We start from the raw sequence: 26648 nt of genomic DNA on the forward strand, positions 1-26648 counted from the left end.
AATTAAAAATCACACCGCTGAATGTATTTTAATCTCGAAGTTGTGAAGTGCTTCAGCTGCAGGTCCCACGCTGCTGAGTGGTCAGGGGGATCCCCGCGGTGAATTCGGGGTGCAGAGCTCAGGGGAATGGAGCTGGTTTTGTGGGTGGCCCTGCAGGTCCCGTGGATGTTCCACTCTCCTTTCCTGCCTTTCCCCCCCTTTTGCCGGTAAATTCTCTTTTCCTGAGTAATCCATCCCCGGAGCACCTCATTGAGGTGATGAATGGCTGTCCCTGTGATCAGATGGGCCCACAGCTCCTCCTGCCTCTGCTCTCCCCTTTAAAATAAAAAAAAATTCTCCTTTTTCAAATATTTCTCCCTTTGAAAAAAAAAAATCTCCCCTCCTTTTTTAATATTTCTCCCCCCTTTTCTTTATTTTTCCTATTATTTAGTATTTCCCCCATTTAATATTTCCCCCATTTAATATCCCCCCTTTTTATTATTTAATTCCCCCCTTTTTAATGATTTCTCCCCTTTATTATTTCTCTTTTTTTAAAAAAAAACTATTTCACTGTTAACCCTTTGTTGTCCCCCAGGTGCTCAGAGATACAAACCCTTTTCAAGGTGCAGATTTAAGTATGGCTTTAATCTCTGACCCTTCAGAGATATTTTAGGGGAGGTTTTTGTCTCCCTTTGTGGGGTCTCTGTTGGCTCCAGCTGATTTCCAGCTGCAGATCCTGCCTGGAGCCACTCTGGATTTGGATAATTCGAATTTGTCCTTCCAGAATTGTGACCCCAGGCTGAGGTTTCTCTCCCCAAGCTGTTTGCATCCTAGTTAAGATGTTTGTGGATTTGTGCATAATTTAGAGCCAGTTATTTTATATTCAGGGCCAATCTTTTTCAAGCGTTGAGAATGAATTGAAAAATTTAATTTATAAAAAATATAAATATATATTAAAAAAAAAAGAAAGCAACTTATGAAGGGAAAAATAAGTCTGGGTTTGAGGAGGAAAGTGGAAAGTAAATAATAAGGATTATGCCAGAGCCTGGGGATAGAAATGTAATAAAATGCAGAATTGAGACGCAAACAAACTGTAGACACAGGCGGGGTGGGAGCTCATTTGGCCACTGAAAGTCGATGTGAGAGCAGCAGAGAGGGCTGGGAGCGAGCACATCCCCCCGGCTGCCCCGGCTGGCTCCAACCCTGGCAGGGCTCGCAGACCTTGGCACCAAGTCACAAACACCTGTGGGCTCCATTTTAGCCCGTGGAAAAAGCTGCCAACTCTGTGTGAGGAATTACAGACCACAAGGGTTTGAGCAGTGTGGGAGTTGAGTTAACACAGGGTGGAAAAGTAGAATTTTGGGGTTTGTAGGATGGGGTTCAAATGGAGGATTTGGGCGTGTCCTGACCTTCTTCTCCTTCTCCTTGCCCTCCATGCCTTGCTGTGCTGGTGACACTTTTCTGTTGGTTTAAGGACAGACACACTGCCCAACAGAAATGACAGATATTGGCACGTTATTGTAAACGTGGCACAGGCAGTTTTTGGTATAAAATGCAAACACCCCCTGAGGGAAGACAGAATGCCATGGCCGAGCTGCTGGCCAGAGCTCAGCAGGGCAGAGAAAGAATGTTCTGGAGAAGGGAAAATAAACAGCCTTGGGAAGCCGACCCTGCACACCCAGACTCCTCCTTTGGCTGCGGGGCTGGAAATGAGGACTTTTACACTCCTGGGGTCACCCAAACACCCAGACCCGAGAGGGGAGAGGGGCGGCTCAGGGGCTGTGCCTGGCAGGCAGGTATCACAAAAATCAGAAAGTCTGAAAAAAGAGCCCATGGAGGTGTCTGTGCTCGCCAGCTGAGCCAGGTCAGTCCTGATCAGATTCCTCATCATTCATTTCCCATCCCTCATTTCCCAATCCCTCATTTTCCAGTCCTTCATTTCCCATCCCAATCCCTCATTTCCCAATCCCTCATTTCCCAGTCTGTCATTTCCCATCCCAATCCCTCATTTCCCAATCCCTCATTTCCCAGTCTGTCATTTCCCATCCCAATCCCTCATTTCCCAATCTCTCATTTCTAATCCCAATCCCTCATTTCCCAATCCCTCATTTCCCATCCCTCATTTCATTTTCCATCCCAATACCTCATTTCCCAATCCTTCATTTCCCATCCCTCATTTCCCATCCCAATCCCTCATTTCCCATCCCAATCCCTCATTTCCCAATCCCTCATTTTCCATCCCTCAGGTGTGCAAAATGTCCCTGGGGTTCAGCATCATCTGCTCCAACACAAGCAGAACCCAAAAATCCACATTTCCTCTTCCCTGCTTGGCTGGAGCCTGGAAAAGAAAAGCGTTGCGGTGGTTTTAGGGCTGAAGGAAAATACAGAATGATTTTTTTTTCCCCTAGTTTATTATGAAAGCACATTGGAGTTGTTTAAATTCATTAGAAATTCCCTGTGGATCGGATTCCCTGCATTTTAATCTGGATAAAATTTGGATACTGAGAAAACTACTGTACAACCACTGTCAGCTTTGGCTTTCTGCTTCTTCTGCCCTTCAGAAGTTTCATTCCCTACAATGGAGAGTGGTAGAGGAGGGAAAATATTATTATTTCCTCAGAAAGCTTCCAAATGTAAGCTTTTTTTTTTTTCTTTTTTTTTTTTTTGGGTAGAAATTGCAAGTAGTTCAATTCCCAATTTAGCTGTTTTTCCAGAAGAATTTGACAAGTGTTCCTTGACAAAGGGCTTTGAGCCACGAGGAGGATAAATGTGAGGCTAATCCCAATTAATGTGTGCAAACAGAAGCCTTAAAACACCGGGTTTCTGCTTAAAACGCCCGTCTCCCTCCTCGTGGGCTGCACTAAACCCCAGCCAGAGCGCAGGGAGAGCTGAGCTGGGAATTTTGGGGTTCAGCAGCCTGAAACCAGCACGAGCAACGTGGTCAGACACAATTTCCCAGGCAAGGAGAGCCGGGCTGCCAAATTAACAGCAGCGGGGCAGGAGGCTGGAGAATCAATCAGTGCTGAGAGAGAGGCTGCAAAAACCCACATCTGTGTAAATACATTTTCAGGGGGGGTCAAACATTTATTTTTTTTTTGTTCCTTGCAATGCGTCTGCCTGGTTTCAAGCTGTTCTCTGCTCTGAGGAAACATCGATTTTTATTCTTTTAAATTTTTTTATTATTTTTTTGTTGTTGTTGTTGTTGATGGGGCTGATTTTTAGCTGAAAAGGGCCCAGGTTTGCTGGACTTGGCCTTGTCTGGAATTCTGTGCCACGAGCTGCGGGTTTGGGCTGCAAGCAGAGCTTTAATTACCGTGGATCCCACACAGCGTGCAGCTTTGACAGGAAAACGTCAGCGATGTTTCACGGGGCATTGCTGCTGACGGGCTCTGCAGCCGGGAGCCTCATCACTGACAAATAAACAGGGGGTTTTAAACCCTTTTTTCCCCCTCAAAATAGCGTTGATTTTTCAGCCCTGCGTCCGCTCTGGAGCTGGGAGCGCGTCGAGTGGAGGAGGGAAGGGGTTGTGAGGGGATTTGGTGTGAAAAAAGCCAAAAATGGGTCATGGTGAAGCCTGAGAGGACAAGAGGCTGCCAGCGAGGTGAATTTTTATGGAACAGCCACAGCCGGGTGACAAAAGCGCCTGGGGACTCTTTTCCATCATCCTAACCAGCAGCACTTACTGGAGTGAATTCCTCCCCAGAGGGAGCAGGGGCTGGATTTTGGAAGCAATTAGCCTTAAATTCTGCAGTTTCTTTATTTTTGGGCCTCGAGGGAGCGCTGGGTGATGGGCTGGGTGTCTGCTCCTGCTCCATCTCCGGGGCTGGCAGCTCAAACGGGGTTTTAAAAGCCTGAAATTCAGATTGGGTTGGAAAAGCCTGAGATTGGAGGGGAGGGGAAGGGGTTTCTCAGCTCGTGGCAGCTGGATTAAGGATGTTTTTGGATAAAGGAGGCACCCTGGGTGCTCATGCCGAGGTATTTATTTGGAAAAAGAGGGTTTGAGGCCTGTTCTCAGAGCAATTATTGTAGCCCAGATGCTGGAGAGGTGTCCTTTGAGAGTTGTCCAAAATAACAAGCAAAGCTGAGCAGAGGTTGGGAATTTTGGACGGGAGTTTTGTACAGAAAACAACCTCAGACACTTGTTGGGAAATGACTCGTTTGAGAAAAGCTCCAGCTGGTTTTTTCACTCCTTGTCAGTGCTTTGGAAGGTGAATTTCCTTCAGGCTTGAAGCTCCCTGCCCAGGGATTTGAGATACTTCAGACTTCTCTTGCTCGCCGTCCTTCCGCTGTTTTTAGCGGAATAAATCACTCCTGCTTGTAGGAAAAAACCCGAAAACATGAATTAATGGTGCCTGTAAAAGCAAACGAGGAGGAAGATTGACAAAAAGCACCGGTCCAAGTTTCCCCTGCTTGTCACAGAGCCCTGTTTCTCCTGGTGGCCTGTCTTGGGCTCATCTTTCCCATCTGTTAAACGCTGCCTATAATTAGCCCGTCTTTCACAACTTTTCAGCGTTTGGCACTCCTGATCCTGCCGTATTTTCATTCCTGGGGAATGGATGTGAGAACAAAACAAATTACCAGCCATCCCAATTCCTGTGCTTTTCTCCTTTTTCTTTTCCCTTCCCCTCTGTCCTGGCCTGGAGCTGGAGGGTCTCAGCCCCCATGGGTGAGGTGACCTTGGGGACATTTCCAGCGGGGTTTGGGCTGCACCAGCAGATCTGGGGAGGATTTATCCCCTCAGCACTGAAATTTGGGTTTTGGGTGAGGAATGAGGGGGTCCTTCCCAGGATCAGCAGGAAAAGGCACTGAAGTGTTGGTTTTGGGCAAACAAAAGGGGCTCCTTCCCAGGTTCTGTAGGAAAAAGAACTGAAATTCTGGTTTTGGGCATAGAATGAGGGGCTCCTAGCTGGGTTCAGCAGGAAAAGGAACTGAAAATCTGGTTTTGGGTGAGGAACAAGGGGCTCCTAGCTGGGTTCAGCAGGAAAAGGAACTGAAATTCTGGGTTTGGGTGTGGAATGAGGGGCTCCTTCAGCAGGAAATGGAGCTGTGGGGCAGAGAGGGTCGAGTGGGATGAGATTTGTGGGATCAGCAGCAGGAACACTACAAAATAACCCCAGCAGCACAGCCAGAGGGGATGAGGAAAATTCATCCCCAAACCCCAGAGGTTTGAGCCCAAAAAGGAGACAGAGGAGTCCTGGGACTTCACGGGAATCAAGGGAGAGGCCGTGGGGCATTTCCCATGGGGTCTGTCAGATTTTTAGGGGTTTCAGCCTCCTTTTTGTCCCAATTTCTCTCTCTCATTCCCCACTGGCTGAGGTACTTGAGGGGTACAGAGCTCCCAAATCCCCTAATCCAGAGCCCCTTCCAATGTCTTTGTCTTTTCCTTGTGTTGCTCAGTGGAATTCCTCTGGAATTTACGGTTCCTCCCAGTGTTCCCTTCATCTCTCAGCACCCAGCTCTGTTTCTCAGCAGACCCACAGCTTGTTTGTAAAGACAAATCTCCCTCATTCCTTGTCGCCCTGATTTTTTAAAGTGTTAAGTTTTCTTTTATAGTTCTTCTGAAAGTTTTAAAGTTCTCATGAAACTTCTTCAGCCTTCTGATCATGTTTACATATTTGAGAGTCAGAGTTCCCACACAATTTCATGTATAAATAGAATAGTTTACATATTTCTCTGTGGGTGGAGAGAAATGATTGATTGATTGATTGATTAATTGATTGATTGATCTTTGGACCAGTGTGGTTGGAGAGGTGGTAATTCCATCCTCCAATCCACGGTCACCATTGGAATTCTATAAATACCAGATGTTGGAATAAAACGGGGTCTTTTTTTGAACTTACCGGGGTTTTGTGTGGAGTAGTGACAATTCCTCTCACGGGGTTTGGAGAGCAGAGTCCAGCTGGGGCTGGGCCTGCCAAGGGGAGATTTCTGCTGCAGCAAAACCGAGTTTGCAGCCAAACCTGTACCTAAACAGAGACATCAAACATCTCTGAAGTGGGGAGAGATGTTGGAGTGCCCGAATTTCCCTCTGGAGGGCTGGAAATGCTCTGGTGGTGGGAGGTTCTGGTGTGGTCACGCCAGCCCAGGTGTGCTTCACCTCGAACCTGAGAAAGGGAAAATCCCCTCCTCCCCCAGGCTGATCAAACCCTGCCCCTGACATTTAAACTCACGTGGAGTTTGGGGGAGCATCAGTTCTGCTCTGGGAGCTCTCTCCTTGGAATGAGGAGTTATTTCTGCACCTGTGTCGAGGACCTGATGGGAATTTTAAAATTTTAAAAATTAACTGCTGGGCTGTGCATTTGCAGCTCTGGAGAAACAGCCACAGCGCTGGGTTACTCCCAGCACTAAACCACTGCCCAGAGGAGCCTTCAGACACCTGGAAATGTGCCTGGGAGCAGGCACAGGAGCTGAACACAGATATTTGTGCGTGTTCCATGTGGGGCTGTTGATGCTGCCTCCTCTCCCAGGCTCTGCTGGACTCTGTGCATTAATCCCGAAAATGGAAATGAGGGGAAGGGCTGATAAATCAAGATATGAGCAGTGGAAGCACGCTGCTGATGAACACACGGTGCGTGGAGCAATGGCAGGCTGCGAGATAATTTAATTAAAAAGAAAAAAGAGGAAGGGAAAAGGGAGGAAGCTTCTCTTTTTACAGTTAATCCTGCTAATTCTGAGCTCAGCTCTGCTCTGTCAGCGCAGGAGTTGCCACCTCTCACCCCTCTCCTCCTTCCCCTCTTCTCAGTCCCTTGCTCTCTGCTCTTTCAAGGTGCCAGCAGTTGAACACTTCAGTGGGAGCCGTTTCCTCCTCTGAACTTGGCCTGAAATTCCTTTTCTCATTCCTCTCCGCCAAAGTGCCCCCAGACCTCGTTTGGGCTGTGCCTTGTGAGGAATTAAAAACAGTGCCAGGGATTGTGCTGCTCCTGCTCCAAAATGTTCCTGAACTGAGGGGAAGAACAAGCACGGAATCCATCGGATTTGGGGTTTCTGGGATTTGGATTTGGGGTTTCTGGAATTTGGGGTTTCTGGGATTTGGAGTTTCTGGGATTTGGATTTGGGGTTTCCGGGATTTGGATTTGGGGTTTCTGGGATTTGGAGTTTCTGGGATTTGGATTTGGGGTGTCTGAGATTTGAATTTGGGGTTTCTGGGATTTGAGTTTCTGGGATTTGGAGTTTCCGGGATTTGGATTTGGGGGTTCTGGGATTTGGAGTTTCTGGGATTTGGATTTGGGGTTTTGTTGCTCCGTTCTTTCGAGAGTTTTGAAGTTCTTCTAAAAGTTTCTTCAGCATTCTGATATTTACATATTTCTACTGGAGTTCTCAGGCACTGTTCCTGTAAATAATGATTGTTTTGCATTTGTCTTTGTGGGAGGAGAGAATTGATGGGCTGTTGGTTTGACCAGTGTGGTTGGAGAGGTGGCAACTCCATCCTCCAACCCACTGTCACTTTTGCTATTGTATATATAGTGGAGTCAGAAAATAAAGTCAGCTTTTTTGGTTTCTTTTTCTTTCCTTTTGCATCTGGCCTGCTTGTGTGAGTTATTTCGCGTCACAGTGTGACAGGGTTTCTGAGCTCTCTCCACTCACAAAAACAATTTGATGGAAGTGTTTTGGCAAATCTGAGGCAGGAAAATTAAGATTTGTGTGTGTCAGACAGGGACACAAAGGGGTTGGAGATCCTGGTTAAAAAGTGCTGCAGACAAAGCATCTCGATGTCCCCAGGCTGGGGGAGCCCTCGTGAGTCCCAATTTCTCCCTTGTGTCCCCATGCCAGGTGTGGGAGCCCAGCACATCCCCCTGGCTGCCCCGGCTGGCTCCAACCCTGGCAGGGCTCGCAGACCTTGGCACCAAGTCACAAACACCTGTGGGCTCCATTTTAGCCCGTGGAAAAAGCTGCCAACTCTGTGTGAGGAATTACAAACCACAAGGGTTTGAGCAGTGTGGTAGGTGAGTTAACACAGGGTGGAAAAGTAGAATTTTGGGGTTTGTAGAATGGGGTTCAAATGGAGGATTTGGGCGTGTCCTGACCTTCTTCTCCTTCTCCTTGCTCTCCCTGCCTTGCTGTGCTGGTGACACTTTTCTGTTGGTTTAAGGACAGACACACTGCCCAACAGAAATGACAGATATTGGCACGTTATTGTAAACGTGGCACAGGCAGTTTTTGGTATAAAATGCAAACACCCCCTGGGGGCAGACAGAATGCCATGGCCGAGCTGCTGGCCAGAGCTCAGCAGGGCAGAGAAAGAATGTTCTGGAGAAGGGAAAATGAACAGCCTTGGGAAGCCGACCCTGCGCACTCCGACTCCTCCTTTGGCTGCGGGGCTGGAAATGAGGACTTTTACACTCCTGGGGTCACCCAAAAGCCCAGACCCGAGAGCCAGGAACATTCCTGTGCTGATTTCCAGGCACTGGTGACCTCTGAGGGAATTTCCACCCACCACACAAACGGTGCCGTGGCTCAAACTGAGCCAGGCTTAGCCAAACCCTGCCTTAGCCACTCCGTGTAGCTCTGCTAATTTTGATAATTTCTGCAATTAGCAAACCCAGATCGAAGGCTCGTCAAGGAAACAAATGAGGATTTATGGATCACCCATGGAAGGGCTGAGATCATTTCATTAAAGGTTTGCAGGAGCTTTTGGAGGAGAATCAGCAACAATAAATGAGAAGCAGCCAGGAAAGGGAGGGAGATGCTGAAACACACTGAGGAGTTCCCTTCAAGGCTTAACCAGCCCAGTAACGGAATTTTTTATGGTTATGGGAATTACTGGGAATACTGGCTGAGGGGCTCAGAGCTCATTTCTGATGTAGCTTCTGACTGTTCCATTATTAGTTGGTTTTGAGTAGTTTATTTTACCAAAATCTGTTGAGCAAAGCCAGATTTTGGGAGAATATTTCCCTTCAGGCTGTTCCCATGGATCAGGCAGGTAAAGCTCTGCTTTAGTGCTGAGCTTTGGGTTAGACCACGCTTCTGAGGGGGTTGCAGAGAGTCTCATTAACATTTTAATCAGCTGGAAGTTGGTTTTAAGAGCTTTAGGAGGGGGCAGATGAGTGCGGCTGGCAGGGTGAGCAGTGTTTATTCCAAAACGTCCCATTTCGCTGCTATTCCAGTCTTTAAACACCTCACAGGATGGAAATGAGCACTCTAATAACAACAGCAGTAAAGCTGAGAAATTTCTCATCTGTTTTCCGGGGCCGTTCTAATTAGTCTGGGATTCTGTGGCTGCTGATGGACAGAGCAGGTCAAAGCCAGCACCACTGCAGGCAATAATTCGGTTTTCACTGGCAGCCTGCACCGGGTTTGGCCCGGAATGTGGAAGGGGGAACATGCAGGGAGGATCTGGTGGTGCCAGCAGGGATGGGGAAGAGCTGGGAAGGGCTGGGCTGCCTCGTGTGAGCACCTGGAACCACTAAAAAGTCACTAAGAAGGGGTCACTTTGGTTGGGTTCGGGTCTGTGCTTGCTCCTGCCCCCAGGTTTTGCTCTAATGTTGGTTTTAAGGACCAGCAAATGCTGCTGGGAGTGCAGAGCTCAGGGCTTCGTGCAGGAATGGGATTTTCAGCCCCACGGCGGGGCTGTGGACTTCCCTGGGGGTTCTCCCAGCTGAGCTAGTCTCCAGGTGGAATCAGAACCTGGCTTAAGGAATTTCGCCCCCACAGCTACAGAGAAATCACAATAAGGTGTTCTTCAGCCCCACGGGGTTTCTCAGGGAGGAGAACCCATGGCATCATTTCCCAAATTCTCTCAGCAGCTTTGGGTGCCCCTGTGGCTTCCTCACAGCCCCAACTCCAAACAGGAATTCCCTTCTCGGGGTCGGGGTGTTTGGGTGACCCCAGGAGTGTAAAAGTCCTCATTTCCAGCCCCGCAGCCAAAGGAGGAGTCGGAGTGCGCAGGGTCGGCTTCCCAAGGCTGTTTATTTTCCCTTCTCCAGAACATTCTTTCTCTGCCCTGCTGAGCTCTGGCCAGCAGCTCGGCCATGGCATTCTGTCTGCCCCCAGGGCGGTGTTTGCATTTTATACCAAAAACTGCCTGTGCCACGTTTACAATAACGTGCCAATATCTGTCATTGCTGTTGGGCAGTGTGTCTGTCCTTCAACCAACAGAAAAGTGTCACCAGCACAGCAAGGCATGGAGGGCAAGGAGAAGGAGAAGAAGGTCAGGACACGCCCAAATCCTCCATTTGAACCCCATCCTACAAACCCCAAAATTCTACTTTTCCACCCTGTGTTAACTCACCTACCACACTGCTCAAACCCTTGTGGTTTGTAATTCCTCACACAGAGTTGGCAGCTTTTCCCACGGGCTAAAATGGAGCCCACAGGTGTTTGTGACTTGGTGCCAAGGTCTGCGAGCCCTGCCAGGGTTGGAGCCAGCCGGGGCAGCCAGGGGGATGTGCTGGGCTCCCACATTTCCTTGGGTTTGTAAAAATCCTGCCATTCCCAGAGCGTGTTCTGCATTCCCTTGGGAATTCCCTCAGCATTCCCCATCCCCTGCTGGCCCAGGGCTGCCTTCAGCCCAGAAAAGCCGCAGGGGGAAAATGTTCAAAGCTGCATTTTACACCCTGGCCCCACAGAGAGAGCAAATCACTCACCCATTTATCTATTGAGACTCAGAGTATTAAAAATTGGAGGGAAGTTCTGCAACCTTTAAATCCTGTCACAGCCCTTTGTGCTCCTGCTGTTGAGCTTTTTTTTTTGCTGTGCTCGTGTCACCCAGGGTTGGGGATATTTACAGCACCTAAATCAATGTTGAGGACATGCAGAATATTGAGGGATCAACTCTACTTATTTCTAATGCACTTTAATATTTTGACTGCCCGAGCAGAGTTGGGGAAATCGCTGTGCTGGAATGATAATGAGGAGTTTAACAGTTTTATGATGGTTGGAGAGAACTTTATGGAAGTTGATAAATCTCATCTTGTAGGTTTCAATTTCTCATTCCCTACAGAGAGATGGGCAGAATACATTGATACTGCATTTCAAATTGGCCAGATCAGGAGGAACAGCAGCTAAAATCCATTACAACCCAATTACATCCATCAGCTGAAGCTGTGTGCATTCACTCGTGAACATCAGCATTTAATCCATAAAGAGGAACTAATGAGAAATTTGAAAATGGAATCCATGCATCAGTGGCTTTGGAGAGATTTTGCTGGGATTAATGAACTGCCAGAACGTTGTCAACAGACAGCAAGCCCATTCTCTGCAGGTTTGTTTACTGACCAAAGAGAGATTGCTCTGCTTTGTTCTGCCCACCCCTCAGCCCTGCTTTTGTCCTGGTTTGGGCTGCTGCTCCTCCTGGGAGCGGGCAGGGCCATCGCAGCCAGGCGAAGGCTCAGACCCTTGTTCCTTGTCCATCCTTCTCCCGTGCACACCTGGCAGCTTGGCTGCCCCAGCGCCCTCAGCATCCCTGCGGGAATCTGGCTCTGGAAGCCAAGGCCGCGTGGATAAAAGCACATTTCGCAGCAGAGGAGGCAAGGCAGGGTGCCACAGGTGCTTTTTGGATGGTCTGGAGCTGGAGGCTGGCTGGGTTCTGCAGCTGCTGCTTTGTGGGGTCCCCTGTGAATTATCTCTGTTTTACCCCTCAATACCGTGAATTATTTCTGTTTTACCCCTGAATACCGAGAATTATCTCTGTTTTACCCTTCCACGCTGTGAATTATTTGCTGTCTTTCAGTCATACTCAATGCTGTGAATTATTTGCAGCATCACCCCTGAATGCTGTGATTTATTTGCAGTATCACCCCTGAATGCTGAGAATTATTTCTGTGTTGCCCCTCCATGATTTGCTGCTCCACCAGGAATGGGCTGATGTGGAATATCTGGGATTTGGGCCTCCCCTGGTGTCCCTCATCTTGAAGAGATCCAATTCTCCTCATTTCTCGCTGACTTTTAACCAACTCTGCAAAACAAAAGAATCTTGAAGCAAACCCCAACCTGCTCCGCCCTCCTCTCGGTTTCTGAGCGCGTGCCTCAAACGCGTGGCTCTGTCATAAAACACCTCCGTAAATCATATTCCAAGAGCAGGTCTTAACTACCTCCTGTTTTCTTTTCAAATTCCTCTTGTTAATCATCCTGACAGCAAGCGGAATGTTGCTGGGGCTTTGAGAGCCACGTGCTGCGCCTGAAAGGGAAATACAGCACGGAAATAAATAAAGAACAAAAATAAAACAAAGAAATTAAGGAGCCATTTGATTGAAAACGATTAAATAAACGTGCAGGTTAATTCCTAATCAAATATTTAGTTATTTATAAAAAATATTTAATTAAATATTTAATTTTAGAATTATTATTTTTATTTAAATACCTATTAATTAAATAAAATAATTAAATTAAACGTGAAGGTTTAATTATTTATTAATTAAATAAAGCGTGCAGGTGTGCATGCTTCACACGCAGATTGCTCCCAGTGTGACACAGGCTGAGTGCACCCATCCTAAACCCTTTGAAAGGTTGCAAAAAAGGAATTTGGTAGGGAAAAGGTTGAAAAAAGCTGATAAAAAGTTGAAAAAGTTTGAAAAAATGAAGGATCTTGGTACGTTCATCTTTTTTTAGTAAATGCAGCCTTGCCATGGATATTTTCTGACACCACCAAGTGCTGGAGGGGGGTGTGAAGGTGGAGTTACATCCAAGCTCCAAGCTGAAATCGCCCTGGGGGATTTTGATCAGAAATCTGAGCTGGGCTGGGCTGCCCAGAGCTGCATCCAGCTGGACACGGGCTCCCTGTGGAGGGCACAGCTTCCAAAAATTCCCAGAAATAAAAACCCCCAGATGGCTCCGGCTCCCCATGGAGGGCACAGCTTCCAAAAATTCCAAAAAAACCCCCCCCAGATGTCTCCAGGTGGAGCAGCAGCCCCAGGGTCAGCAGGAAGTTCTCCCAGTCTGACAGGCAATTAGAGACAAACCTGAATTTTCCAGCTGCTGCCTTTTGCACACGCTGCCTCCCTGGAAATGTTTCTTCATCCTTGGGAGCTCAGCAGGAGGAGGCTCGGGGATGGATAAATAAATCCTCCTGCAGCCCCTCCCTGCCAGGTCAATGTTTGCTCTGGGAGCTTTGCAGACGAATTCTCCGCTCAGCTCTGCAAACACCAGGGGCCCATTGGTGCCCCGTAAAGAACTTCCAGGAGATCAACGAGCTGTGGGGTCAGCGGCTGGGATGCTCCAAGGAGCGTTTTTGGGGTTGATTTGGCACGTTCAGGTTGCTCTGAAGTCTCTCAGACTTGCTGAAATCTTTGTAATTCTGGGGCTGTGCAAGGTTTTTTCCTTGTTATTTATCACTGAACCCCTGTATGAACTGCACCAGTGAAGCCATACACGGAATAAATAGCTAAATAATAACTACAATATTTAGTTATTTATATATAATAAATAACTAAACTCCACACCTGGGGTAGCTGTGAAGTGGGTGTGTATTGTCAGCGCCCGGCACAAGTGAGATCGCTCTCCACAAACCTGTGCCCCAGCCTCGGTCTGACCCACACTTTTATTCCCAAATTTGTTTTATGTGCAATAAATCACACAGCTCTGCCATGCGTATCCAGCCCTGGCCCCGCCTGGCCTCGCCTCTCATGCTAAACAGGTCCACGCCCTTCTGGGCACGCCTGGTTTGTCCTGATGGTCATACGGGGGTCTCTGGTGGTCTTTGAGGCTGAAGATTTTGGTCTTCCTCATGGCTGAACTTCTGAACTTTTCCTCTCTGAGTTTTTGGTCCTTCAGTGTTTATCTGTGTGCGTCTGTCAGTCTGGGTAGGCTTGGGGACAGGGAAGCTTCTTTATCTGGGTTCTTTGCATCCTTGGTCTCCTCTGGTATCGTTCTTTATGTGAGAAGCTTCAGAAATTTGCATTTTCCTATGTCCTTTTGTACCATGGCAGAGGTTTCTTAAGTAAAAGGTTAAAATTCAACAAATAACTCTACCAGCTAGAATATAATTGGTTAATTCATTTTGTTAACTCAAGTGAATTCCAAAAATCTCTGTTTCACCAGCAGCACAAACCTGTCGCTATTGGACACAAAATGAGCACACAGAAGTTTGGTAAGTTCAAAAGAGAAAAAGAGACAATTTTATTTCTGACCTCGCAATATATAGAATTCCAAAAGTGGATTGGAGGATGGAGTTGCCACCTCTCCAACCACACTGGTCAAACCAACAGCCCATCAATTCTCTCCTCCCACAAAGAAGAATGCAAAACAATCATATTTACATGGACAGTGTGTGACAACTCCAGTAGAAATATCTGAACATCATCAGAAAGTTAAAGAAGTTTTACAAGAACTTTAAAATTTTAAAAAGAACTAAAAAAGAAAACATAACACTTCTAAAAATCAGGGCAGCACAAACCCAACCATATTCTCATTTTCCCCTCTTCTTTAGCTATCTCTCAGTTCTATGGTCTGAAAGAAACTGAGTTTGGAGCCTCGGTCGTGGTGTAGGGGATGCTTTAACATCGGCTCTCCTCAGTAGAACTTTGGGTTTTTCCTGTATTTGCTGCTCCTCCCGAGCCCCCACAGCTGGCACGGTGTCAGTTCCCAGTATCTGCACCAAAGGCATCGGGAGATGGAGAATTCTCCATCTCTTCAGGGGTTTATTCCCATTTTTAACAGCTCCTGTCCTGGGAAAACACAGATTTATTTCTGCTTCAGTGTGTGCAAATCAAGCTTTAATTTCCCCCCACTTACAGAGAAACTGGGAGTGACTCCTTTTCCCTCAGAGATGTTTACATTGCTGGGAAGTGCGTGTAGAAAAAAGCTTTGTTTTTTCCAGATTTCCTCTTCTTTCAGAGGTCACCAGCTGGGATTTTACCCCTCCAGTGGCTGAGCAGCACAAATGCTGTGGAAGGGCTGGAAAAGCTGGGCTAAAATCTGAGAAAATAGACCAGAATTTAAAAGAAAATGGATTTAACTCATCCAACTTCCCCATGTGGCTGCAATCACGGCTGGGAAATCCAGAAATGCTCTGGGTTTAAAGGTCCTGTTAACACCTAAAAAAAAAAGAAAACCAATTTATAAATCACCTCTGCAAAGAAGAATGGCTTTAGACCCTTCAGCTTGGAAAAGTTCTTTGTGGGAGTGAGGAATGGGGTGGAAATGAGCAGCTCCAGGGCTGAGGAGGAGATTTTGCACTCCAGAACCACGGGGAGCAGGAGATGAAAACTCAATTTTAAGGACACGTTTTAAGTAATGAATGCAGCGGAGTGGAACAGCGACATGAAGTAAGTGGGATGTCCTGTAAATTGATCTGAAAATCGCTGCTGGTTCTGCCTGCTCTGGCAGAATAATTCACAATAATTCCAGGGAAAACAGTCTTTTCCTGGGAACAGCCTGAGAGCAGCGGGAAGGGGAGGTGCCTGGCTGGGAGAAGGAAAAAGAGCCCTGGAAATGCAGTTTTTTGGGGGTTTTAACTCATTTCGTTGTGCTGTGAAATGGTGATGGTGAGGCTGGACTGGCTCCCAGCGAGGAGAAATTCACCTGGCAGGGTTTTGTGCTAAATGAGCTTTTAGGCAGCACCGAGTTCATCCCTGCACTGATAATTAGCAGTGATTTCATGGAGGAGGAGCAGGAATTGTGTGATCATGGTCAGGGTTAAGTAGAAATCTTTATGGGGGGAAAAAACATCTCAAATTGTGGAAACTTTGCCACTTATCTCAGTAAAAGAGAAGGGAAAATTGATTTGAAAGCTGGCAAGTGGCTGTGTTGTTATTGTTGTGAGGGAAAAATTGGTTGTAATTTTACCATGAAGTCAAATTTTACCCCGTGAGTTTTCAATTTGCCTTCACAGAAGGCTGAGAAGAAATGAATGTGTTCCAGAGATAAGGTTTTCTTCTAAGAAAAATCACTTTAATTGGAAAGCAGTGAATGAAAACAGGTCGTGTGATCACCGCATTCTTGTCTTGTTTTTTTTTTTTATTTTTTCTTTCTTTTTTTTCCCTCCCTGCTGGACTCCTTTGCACTTCCCAGCTCCACTTTCTTTTGCTGCCACTTCAATTTCTCATTGCTCTCGGAGGTGAAGGAACATTTTCATCTGGCAAGGCTGGGTGGGGTAAGAAATGAGCCAGATGCGAGCGATGCAGGCTCTGATTGCATCCCCTGCAGTTCTGTACTTAAAAAACCCCAACAAACAACAAAACCCAGGCTGAACAAACAAGGAAATGCACATTTTGGACTTTTCCAGAAGTTTCAAGTCGGATCAAATCTGTTTTCATTTCTAACTTACAACTGAACTGCTCACATTCCTTCTGTTCTTGCTGCCTCCCTGAGCTTTGTCTGGAGATGTTTTTATCATTGTTGAGGAAATTTGGGGTAGGAAAGGAACTTTTGGTGCTGAAGAGTTTTGGGAATGTGGGGAATTGTCTGAGAGGAGGTGTTTGTGCAGCTGATGGCAGCAGCTCCTCATGGCCAGTTTGGGGCTGGCAGTTTGTGGTTTGCCATTTGGCATTGGCAGTTTGGGGTTGGTCATTTGGCATTGGCAGTTTGGGGTTTGTCATTTGGGGCTGGCAGTTTGGGGTTTGCCATTTGGGGTGGCCAGTTTGGGGTTTGCCATTTGGCATTGGCAGTTTGGGGTTGGTCATTTGGCATTGGCAGTTTGGGGTTGGTCATTTGGGGCTGGCAGTTTGGGGTTTGCCATTTGGGGTGGCCAGTTTGGGGTTTGCCATTTGGCATTGGCAGTTTGGGGTTGGTCATTTGGCATTGGCAGTTTGGGGTTGGTCATTTGGGGCTGGCAGTTTGGGGTTTGCCATTTGGGGTGGCCAGTTTGGGGTTTGCCATTTGGCATTGGCAGTTTGGGGTTTGCCATTTGGGGTGGCCAGTTTGCGGTTTGCCATTTGGGGTGGCCAGTTTGGGGTTTGTCATTTGGGGTTGGGAGTTTGGGGTTTGCCATTTGGGGTTGGGAGTTTGGGGTTTGCCATTTGGGGTTGGCAGTTTGGGGTTTGTCATTTGGCATTGGCAGTTTGGGGTTTGCCATTTGGGGTTGGCAGTTTGGGGTTTGCCATTTGGGGTTTGCCATTTGGAATTGGCAGTTTGGGGTTTGCCATTTGGGGTTGGGAGTTTGGGGTTGGGAGTTTGGGATTGTGAATCTGGGGTCTTCCATTTGGGGTTTTCCATTTGGCATTGAGAGTTTGGGGCTGGCATTTTGGGGTTTCCCAGTTGGGGTTGGTCATTTGTCATTGGCAGTTTGGGGTTTGCCATTTGGGGTTGGCAGTTTGGTGTTGTGAGTCTGGGGTTGGCAGTTTGGGGTTTGCCATTTCAGGTTAGCAGTTTGGGATGTTCAGTTTGGGGTTGGCAGTTTGGGGAGGTCAGTTTGGGGTTGCCAATTTGGGGTTGGGAGTTTGGGATTGTGAGTCTGGGGTCTTCCATTTGGGGTTTTCCATTTGGGGTTTTCCATTTGGGGTTGGGAGTTTGGGGCTGGCATTTTGGGGTTGGCAGTTTGGGGTTGTGAGATTGGGATTGCAATTTTGAGGCTGAGAGTTTAGGGAGGCCAGTTTGGAGTGGCCAGTTTGGCATTGGCACTTTGGGGTTGTGAGTTTGGGGTTTGCCATTCGGGGTGGTCAGTTTGGTATTGCAAGTTTGGTATTGGCAATTTGGGGTTGGCAGTTTTGGATTGTGAGTTTGGGGCTGGCAGTTTGTGGTTGGTAGTTTGGGGCTGGGAATTTGGGGTTGGCCATTTGTCATTGGCAGTTTGGGGTTTTCCATTTGAGATTGGCAGTTTGGGGTTTGGAGTTTGGGGATGCAATTTTGGGGCTGGGAGTTTAGGGAGGCCAGTTTGGAGTGGCCAGTTTGGCATTGGCACTTTGGGGTTGGTAGTTTGGGGTTGGGAATCTGGGGTTGGCCATTTGTCATTGGCAGTTTGGGGCTGACAGTTTGGGGTTTTCCATTTGGGGTTGGCAGTTTGGGATTGGCCATTTGACATTGGGAGTTTGGGTTCACCCATTTGGGGTTGGCAGTGTGGGATTGGAGGTTTGGGGTTGGCAATTTGGGGTGGTCAGTTTGGTATTGTGAGTTTGGGGTTGGCAATTTGGGGTTGGTAGTTTGGGCTTGGCAGTTTGGGATTGGAAGTTTGGGGTTGGTAATTTGGGGTGGTCAGTTTGGCATTCCAAGTTTGGGGTTGGCAGTTTGGGGCTGGCAGTTTGGGTTCACCCATTTAGGGTTGGCAGTTTGGGATTGTGAGTTTGGGGTTGGCAATTTGGGGTTGGTAGTTTGGGGTTGGGAATTTGGGGTTGGCTATTTGTCCTTGGCAGTTTGGGGTGGTCAGTTTGGGATTGTGAGTTTGGGGCTGGCAGTTTGGGGTTGTTCAGTTTGGGGCTGGCATTTTGGGTTCACCCATTTGGGGTTGGCAGTTTGGGGTTGTGAGTTTGGGGTTGGTAATTCGGGGCTGGCAGTTTGAGGTTGGTAATTTGGGGCTGGCAGTTTGGTGTTGTGAGTTTGGGGTTGTTCAATTTGGGGCTGGCAGTTTGGGGTTGGTAATTTGGGGCTGGCAGTTTGAGGTTGGTAGTTTGGGGCTGGCAGTTTGGGGTTGGCAGTTTGGGGTTAGGAGTTTGGGATTGTGAGTTTGGGGCTGACAGTTTGGGTTGTTCAGTTTGGGGCTGACAGTGACCTCTTGCATGTCCCTGCTGGATTCCTGCTCGTGGCAGCACCCAGCTGGAGGAGTTAATAGGTGGGAAAAGTCCGTGGAATTCATCAAAGGCGCTAAAGACAGATTTCCTTCTGTTTATCGGAGGAAAAGCAGAAATGCGGCTTTTCCAACACCAACCCACCAGGTGCAAATTGCAACATCTGCTGCGAGCTGGGCAGGAGCCAGGAAGGATCAAAGGAGGAGCTCGGATGGAAAAAGCAAATTTAAATAATATTTAAATAAATAAATTCTGGCTTTTCCCAATGTGCGGAACCTACAGGGGAAAAGAACCCCAAAAATACGATGGATTGAACCTGGACTGGTCTTTGTTAGGGAACACGGGGGATTTCCTGAAGGACACCAGTGCTGGTGGGATTTCTGTGGGGTTTTTCTGAGGCAGGGGCTCATGGCCAGTCAAAATTCATTAATTTTCATTAATTTTCATGATTTTCATAAAGGAATTGGTTTTTGCTCCCACTGCCCGGGCTTGGAGGGGGCAAGACCGAGGTGCTGCAGGATCCCAGAGAAGGATGGGAATAACTGGAGAGCTCGGCATGAAATCCTCCCCATTGAACCTTCCTTGGGTTTGGGGTTTTGGGATAAAGATCCGCAAAATCGTTACTTCCGTGAAACTCTCCCCTCCCAGCCCCACCACGGATATCCCACCTGGCACCTCCCATTTCCTGGGCAAAGAGCACCCCAAACTCTGCACAAACCCCACAGCTCTCCCCAAATGAGCTTTTTTCCCTTGGGAAGAACCCCAGGGATGTCCCCTCGCCTGAGGGAACCGCCTGATTTCTTGGTGCTTGAAACTCACCGTTGATTCCATCAAACCCGTTTTATTTTTATTCCTTTTCCTTTCCCTCACAAAAGGGGATCAATGCTGACAGAACATTTTTTTTTCCTCCCCCATAGATTAAATGTCCACAAACCTCTTGTTTTGGGTTAATTACTGCAAATTGAGCTGCCCAGAGCCTGCATTTCCCCTCTGCAGCCCCTCGGGGTTTATTTGCTGGAACAAACTGGACTCCATTTATTTCCCCTCATTTCCACAAGGAACACAGCCAGAAAAAGGGTGGAAATCACATTTCCTTTTTTTTTGTTTTGTTTTTTTTTTCCCTGTTGTTACGTTCCATCTCTGGAGCTCTCATTTTCACGTTGTTTCCCATTTCCTGGGCTGGTTTTGTTTGGCTTTTGGGAACCACTTGAAGGTTTTTTTGGGAGCTGTTGAAGGTTTGATCTCTGGCAGGTGGAAGTGAGGAGTCAAATCCAATGTGCTCAAAGCAGCATCACTGAGAGGGAAATGAGGGCCCTTGGTAAATGCAGAAAAACACAGGAATAACAATGAGCTCCTGCCCAGGATCTGCGTTTTCCACCCCAATTCCCCAACTCCTGCCAGCACTAAATGCTTACAGCAGAGGCAAAAACCTCTGAAGACACGGGATGAAGGTTTGTGCTGTTTTTTGAGGGATCAAAATTGCTAAAATGAGGTGAAAGCTCAAGCACTCCACTGAAAAACCCTCGTGGGCACCCACAGGAATCCAGGATTTACTGCTCAGCCATTCAGGGCAAATTGATGTGCTTAAAAAGTTGGGAAAATTCCTTTAGTGACTGGCTGTGCTTGTAAGTGTCCAAATGCAAAATTACAAAAAAAAAAAAAACAAACAGAAAAAACTCCAGAAAAAAATTGCGGAAAATATACAGAAAAAATACAGAAAAAAAATACAGAAAATATACTGAAAACATGCAGAAAAAATGACAGAAAATATACTGAAAACATACAGAAAAAATTTACAGAAAATATACTGAAAACATGCAGAAAAAAATTACAGAAAATATACTGAAAACATGCAGAAAAAATACAGAAAATATACAGAAAAAAATACAGAAAATATACTGAAAACATACAGAAAAAAAATTACAGAAAATATATTGAAAAAAATACAGAAAAAATAATAAAAAAAAATAGAAAAAAAAAATTAAAGAATACAATAAATTCTTCCTGCCCTGTAGGAGGCTCGGTGGGGATTGAGGGGATCTGGGGCTCAGAGCCAGCAGGATTCATCCCCCTGGCTTTGGAAATTTGGGTTTATTGCTCATAACCCTCAGTTCTCCCAAATATTTCCTGTTTGCCCCGTCCTGAGGTGCAGCAGGCAGAGAATGAGTCTAAGCAAAGCAATGCCCAGCTCTTGGTGTTTATTGCATCCCGAAGGTTCCTGAGTCTCAAGGTCTGGGTGTTTGGGTGACCCCAGGAGTGTAAAAGTCCTCATTTCCAGCCCCGCAGCCAAAGGAGGAGTCGGAGTGCGCAGGGTCGGCTTCCCAAGGCTGTTTATTTTCCCTTCTCCAGAACATTCTTTCTCTGCCCTGCTGAGCTCTGGCCAGCAGCTCGGCCATGGCATTCTGTCTGCCCCCAGGGGGTGTTTGCATTTTATACCAAAAACTGCTTGTGCCACGTTTACAATAACGTGCCAATATCTGTCATTGCTGTTGGGCAGTGTGTCTGTCCTTCAACCAACAGAAAAGTGTCACCAGCACAGGAAGGCAAGGAGGGCAAGGAGAAGGAGAAGAAGGTCAGGACACGCCCAAATCCTCCATTTGAACCCCATTCTACAAACCCCAAAATTCTACTTTTTCACCCTGTGTTAACTCACCTACCACACTGCTCAAACCCTTGTGGTTTGTAATTCCTCACACAGAGTTGGCAGCTTTTTCCACGGGCTAAAATGGAGCCCACAGGTGTTTGTGACTTGGTGCCAAGGTCTGCGAGCCCTGCCAGGGTTGGAGCCAGCCGGGGGGATGTGCTGGGCTCCCACAACTGAGGCTGAGTCCCTTCCCCAGCCCATTAAATTCAGCCCCGCTGGGTCACTAAATCTCCTTTCCCCAGGCAGATCCATCTGCCCAACCGTGGGAAGATAAATCCAATATAAATTCTGATTTCCCGAGGAAAGAGCGACGTTTAAACCTCTCCAATAACTTCCTGCCCTTCAGCACTGGTGAGGAGTCTTCCCTTTGCTCCAGAACAATCTGCTCAGTGCCTGTGGTCCTGCATTATTTCTCTCACATCTGGAGCACCCCTGGAAATGCAAATTAACAGCAGCTGGAAGCGTTGCATTTCCATCTTTCTGCTGTGTTCCGTTGTCTGAATATTCTTTATTTACACCAGCTCTTAATCCTGGAGTAAATAATGGAGTTTTTGAGGGGTTCCTGTTGATTCAAGCATTAAAACCTCCCCCCGTTATTCAAAAATATTGTCTCAGGTCAGGTCTGCAGCTGCTGTAAATTAATGTCCAATTCCAAGGGCCTGCACAAAGAATTATGGACAATTTCTGACCTATTTTTAAATCTTACAGAGGGCTGCAACAGCAGGTAAAGATCCATAATGTGCCCAGGTCTTTGTGCTTTTAACTCCAGCTGCCCAAATCCTTTAGCCAGAACTTTGCCAGCGAGTTTTCATTTACAGGCAGAACTCCTGCAGGACAAGGGGGCTTTTAGAAATGAAAACAAAAGAATAATGAACATTGGTGCTCACTTCTTGCATCCTAACAACCCCATAACCAGATTTTCAGGTTAAGTGTCATTTTATTGTGGAGATTAAATAAGGTTTTGACAGGACTTTGAGGGAGAAAAGGAACTTTTGGGGTGATGTTGAGGGGTTTAAACAACCTCACGCTGAGCTCTGCAGGACCATCAGATTTCAGGTCATTTGCTGCATTATTTAGGAAGGTTTTAAAACCCTTCAAAGCCCAAATCTCCAGTGGATTGGGGGTGGTGGCCCTGGGCACTGAAATAGTTGGGTTTGTGAGCAAAGTCATTGGGTTGTGATGATGCAAAACGATGTGGGTGAGGAGAGAAGAATTTCAGCTCCTCCTTGAACTGGGAGCACTGGGAGCTCTGGAGGCTTTTCCCTAAAAGTGAAACCCTCATTTCCATCACCAGTTCTGGGTAAATTCTCCTGGAAATTCAGAGGGAATGGTGCTGAGAGTTATCCTACTGGGAGCACTGGGAATTCTGGATGGAAACCCTCATTTCCATCAGCAGTTCTGGGTAAATTCTCCTGGAAATTCAGAGGGAATGGTGCTGAGAGTTATCCTACTGGGAGCACTGGGAATTCTGGATGGAAACCCTCATTTCCATCAGCAGTTCTGGGGGATGATAAATTCCCTGGAAATTCAGAGGGAATGGAGCTGAGGATTGTCCTGATCTCACACTGGGAATTCTGGAGATTTTTCCCTAAAACTGAAACCTTCATTTCCATCAGCAGTTCTGGATAAATTCCCTGGGAATTCAGAGGGAATGGAGCTGAGATTTGTCCTGATTCTGCACTGAGAATTCTGGAGGTTTTTTCCTAAAAGTGAAACCCTCATTTCCATCAGCAGTTCTGGGGGATGGTAAATTCCTTGGGAATTTGGAGGGAATGGAGCTGAGGATTGTCCTGATCCTGCACTGGGAATTCTGGAGGCTTTTCCCTAAAACTGAAACCCTCATTTCCATCACCAGTTCTGGGTAAATTCCCTGGGAATTCGGAGGAATGGAGCTGAGGATTGTCCTGGTCTCACACTGGGAATTCTGGAGGCTTTTCCTTAAAACTGAAACCCTCATTTCCATCACCATTTCTGGGGGGATGATAAATTCCCTGGGAATTCAGAGGGAACGGAGCTGAGGATTGTTTTACTGGGAGCACTGGGAATACTGGAGGCTTTTCCCTAAAACTGAAACCCTCATTTCCATCAGCAGTTCTGGGTAAATTCCCTGGGAATTCGGAGGGAATGGAGCTGAGGATTGTTTTACTGGGAGCACTGGGAATTCTGCAGGCTTTTCCCTAAAACTGAAACCCTCATTTCCATCAGCAGTTCTGGGTAAATTCCCTGGGAATTCGGAGGGAATGGAGCTGAGGGCTGTCCTGCCGGGAGCAGGTGACACAGAGGGCTCCAGCTGCACCTCCCCGGCGTTCTCAGGATCCTCTGGAATTCACTCTCATCAAAGCAGACCTTGCCAGGATGAGCTCTCTGCCTCTCACTTATGTAACACCAAATGTGCCTGCACAGCCAGAGAGCCCATTAAATATTTAAACCCCGTCCTTTCCTCAAAAGCAGTGCAGCAAAGACGATTTTCCGTGGAATTTAACATTAAACTCTGGCAATTTGTACAGCTGTGCATATAAATAGCTCGCACATCATCTCCGGAGGCAAAGGTCACTCTGCCTCATCCATTTCAATGCTGGAGTTCCATGGCAACAACCTCTCCTGGTATTTATCCACAGGGACTTCAGAGCCGGGGGGGAGCGCCGGTGGGTTTGGGGAGGTGAATGGATGGGGGTTCGCTGTCATATTTTGCTTTTTCCACTGGGTTTTTTCCCCCTTGCTGGAGCTCTGTGGACAAGCAGAGCCCCTGAGCCGTGGGTGACACAAAGCTTTTCTGAGGGAGGAAATCCGAACAGACAAGTGCCTGATTCCCCTTAATGCAATTTGTTCCAGGGCTGATCTTCAGCCCCTGCTTCATTACCTTAGACAAACTCAGACCTGGCTCCTGAGGAGAAAAAGGTTCTTATTTGCAATTAGAATCCCCCAATTACACAGCACGTCTCGAGCTGCAGCTGAGGGGAGTTGACTTTTTAAATGCCAGAGCCGTTATTTCCTCAAATAATCAACGTTTGGAAGTGAATGTCACGGCAGGATTGGACAAACAAAACAGGAGCAGCTTGGGGTTCTCCTTCCCTGAGCTCCGTAAGAGCTTTAATTTCCATGCAGATCCCCCAGGCTGGGCTTCTCTGGTGAAAAACAGGGACTGGGGGCTTGGCTGGGGTGGATTGAGGAGATCTGACCCTTTTTGGAGCAGGGGTTGATCTAGGGAATCCCAGAATCACAGTGGGAGGAACACTAAAGGTCATCCCATGGATCCCATCCCATGGATCCCATCCCATCCCATGGATCCCATCCCATCCCATGGATCCCATCCTATGGACTCCATCCCATCCCATCCCATGGATCCCATCCGATGAATCCCATCCCATGGATCCCATCCCATGCCATGGATACCATCCCATCCCATCCCATCCCATCCCATCCCATCCCATCCCATCCCATCCCATCCCATCCCATCCCATCCCATCCCATGGATCCCATGCCATGGATCCCATCCCATCCCTAGGATGGGAGCAGGAATTCCAGTTCCTCCCTCACTGCTGTGAGGGATGGCCTGAACTCCATGCTGAATTTTTATGGAATGCTGTATTTTTAGGGACTAATCCCTGGGCTTTCTCCCTTTGCATCCCAGTTCTTCGTGTGGCCGTGCTTCCCAGGGAAATGGTGACTGCACAGCGTTTCTCCCACATTTTCAGTCCCATGCTCGTTTTCCATGTTTGCCCACCTCAGTGCCGAGCATTTGATGTCCTTGCTTGTCGTTTGGCTAGAAGGATGTTAATTGACTCGCTGGTAATTCCAGAGCCTCCTGCTGAGGGTGAATCAGAGGGAATCGGCTGCTTTTGCTGCCTCTCCAAGGAGTTAATTGAGAAGTTATTCAATTATAGGGAATATCTTTTTATTGCTAATAAGATATTCTGATACAAACAACATCCCCCACTCTGAAATGAAATTATGAGAAACTTGAGGCTGCTTGGCAAAGAGGCTTCAGATATGAACCTGAGCTGCAAACACTGGAATCAATGCCGGCTTCAGAAGAGTGAAAGGAGATCAATAAAATTCTTATCAGGGTTTCCTTGCTATTTATTTTCTCTCATTGTGATTGTTTGGACACTGGTAAGAACTGGTGCAGATGGATCAGGCTAAAAAGCCCCTCTTAATGCAGATTATCAACCAGGATATCTAAACCACAGCTAATAGTGCTCTCTATTATCTAATTTGCCAAGATTAGATTTCTTTTCATGCACCACTTCACAAGCTCATCTCCACTCCGCTGTTGGCTCCTTGAGTCGGGGAAGAGCATCTCCAGTAAATAAATATCAATTCTCTCGTTGTTAATTTGCAAAACAGCAGCACCTGGGAGCCCAGACGGAGGCAGGGCTCTGGACCTGAGGGGGACAGGCAGCTCGCCCGGAATGAAGGACAAACCTTCGTTTGCTTCCCCCAGATCCGACCTGTGGATCCTTCTGGAATGAAAGGAAGGAACTGGCAGTGCTCAGCAGCAGGTTCTGACTGATTCTGGCTCCTTGGGAGCTGCTCAGGTGGTGAGAGGGAGGGAATGAGGATCAACCCACAGCCCACCATGCACCCTTTCCTCCCTGCCCCTAAAGCAGGTCCTTCGCCCTCCAGAGTCCCCAGAAATGCCTCCAGGAGTCCAGGAGTGAGCCCAGACGGGTGAAACTGTGTGGGGTTTGCTCATCTTACCCCATCACAGCCCCACAGAATTAAACCCACCCTGCCCATCCTCATCCCATCCCATCCCATCCCATCCCATCCCATCCCATCCCATCCCATCCCATCCCATCCCATCCCATCCCATCCCATCCCATCCTCATCCCATCCCATCCCATGCCATGCCATCCCATCCCATCCCATCCCATCCCATCCCATGGATCCCATCCCATGGATCCCATCCCATGGATCCCATCCCATGGATCCCATCCCATGGATCCCATCCCATCCCATCCCATCCCACGGATCCCATCCCATCTCATTGATCTCATCCCATGGATCCCATCTCATGGATCCCAACCCATGGATCCCATCCCATGGATCCCATCCGAGCACCAATTTCCATCTCTCCAGGGTTTTTCCCCGCCAAGGACACACATGATTCCGTGGAGGCCCCTGTTGGGCCTGTGGAGCACTCAGGGAAAAATGCTCTGTAGTAAGGTCAGAAATTGCAAACTTCTTACAAACTTTTTGCAGTAAGGTTGGAAATTGCAAATTAAAACTTCCTGGAAATTCCCGGGATCTCAGCCCTGGGAGCAGCTCACAGAGGGTTTCCCTTCACTAAATGTGAGGAGGCAGAGCGTGCACTAAATCACATTTAACAGGGACTGCCTGCGCTGGCCAGAGCCTCCTGCCCTGGGAGCAGCATCCAGGCAGGGACAGGGAATTCAGCTCCTCTCACTGCCCCCAGAGCTGCTGCAGGG

The sequence above is a fragment of the Lonchura striata genome, chromosome 32 (genome assembly GCF_046129695.1).
Source record: "Lonchura striata isolate bLonStr1 chromosome 32, bLonStr1.mat, whole genome shotgun sequence".
Taxonomy (NCBI): Eukaryota; Metazoa; Chordata; class Aves; order Passeriformes; family Estrildidae; genus Lonchura; species Lonchura striata.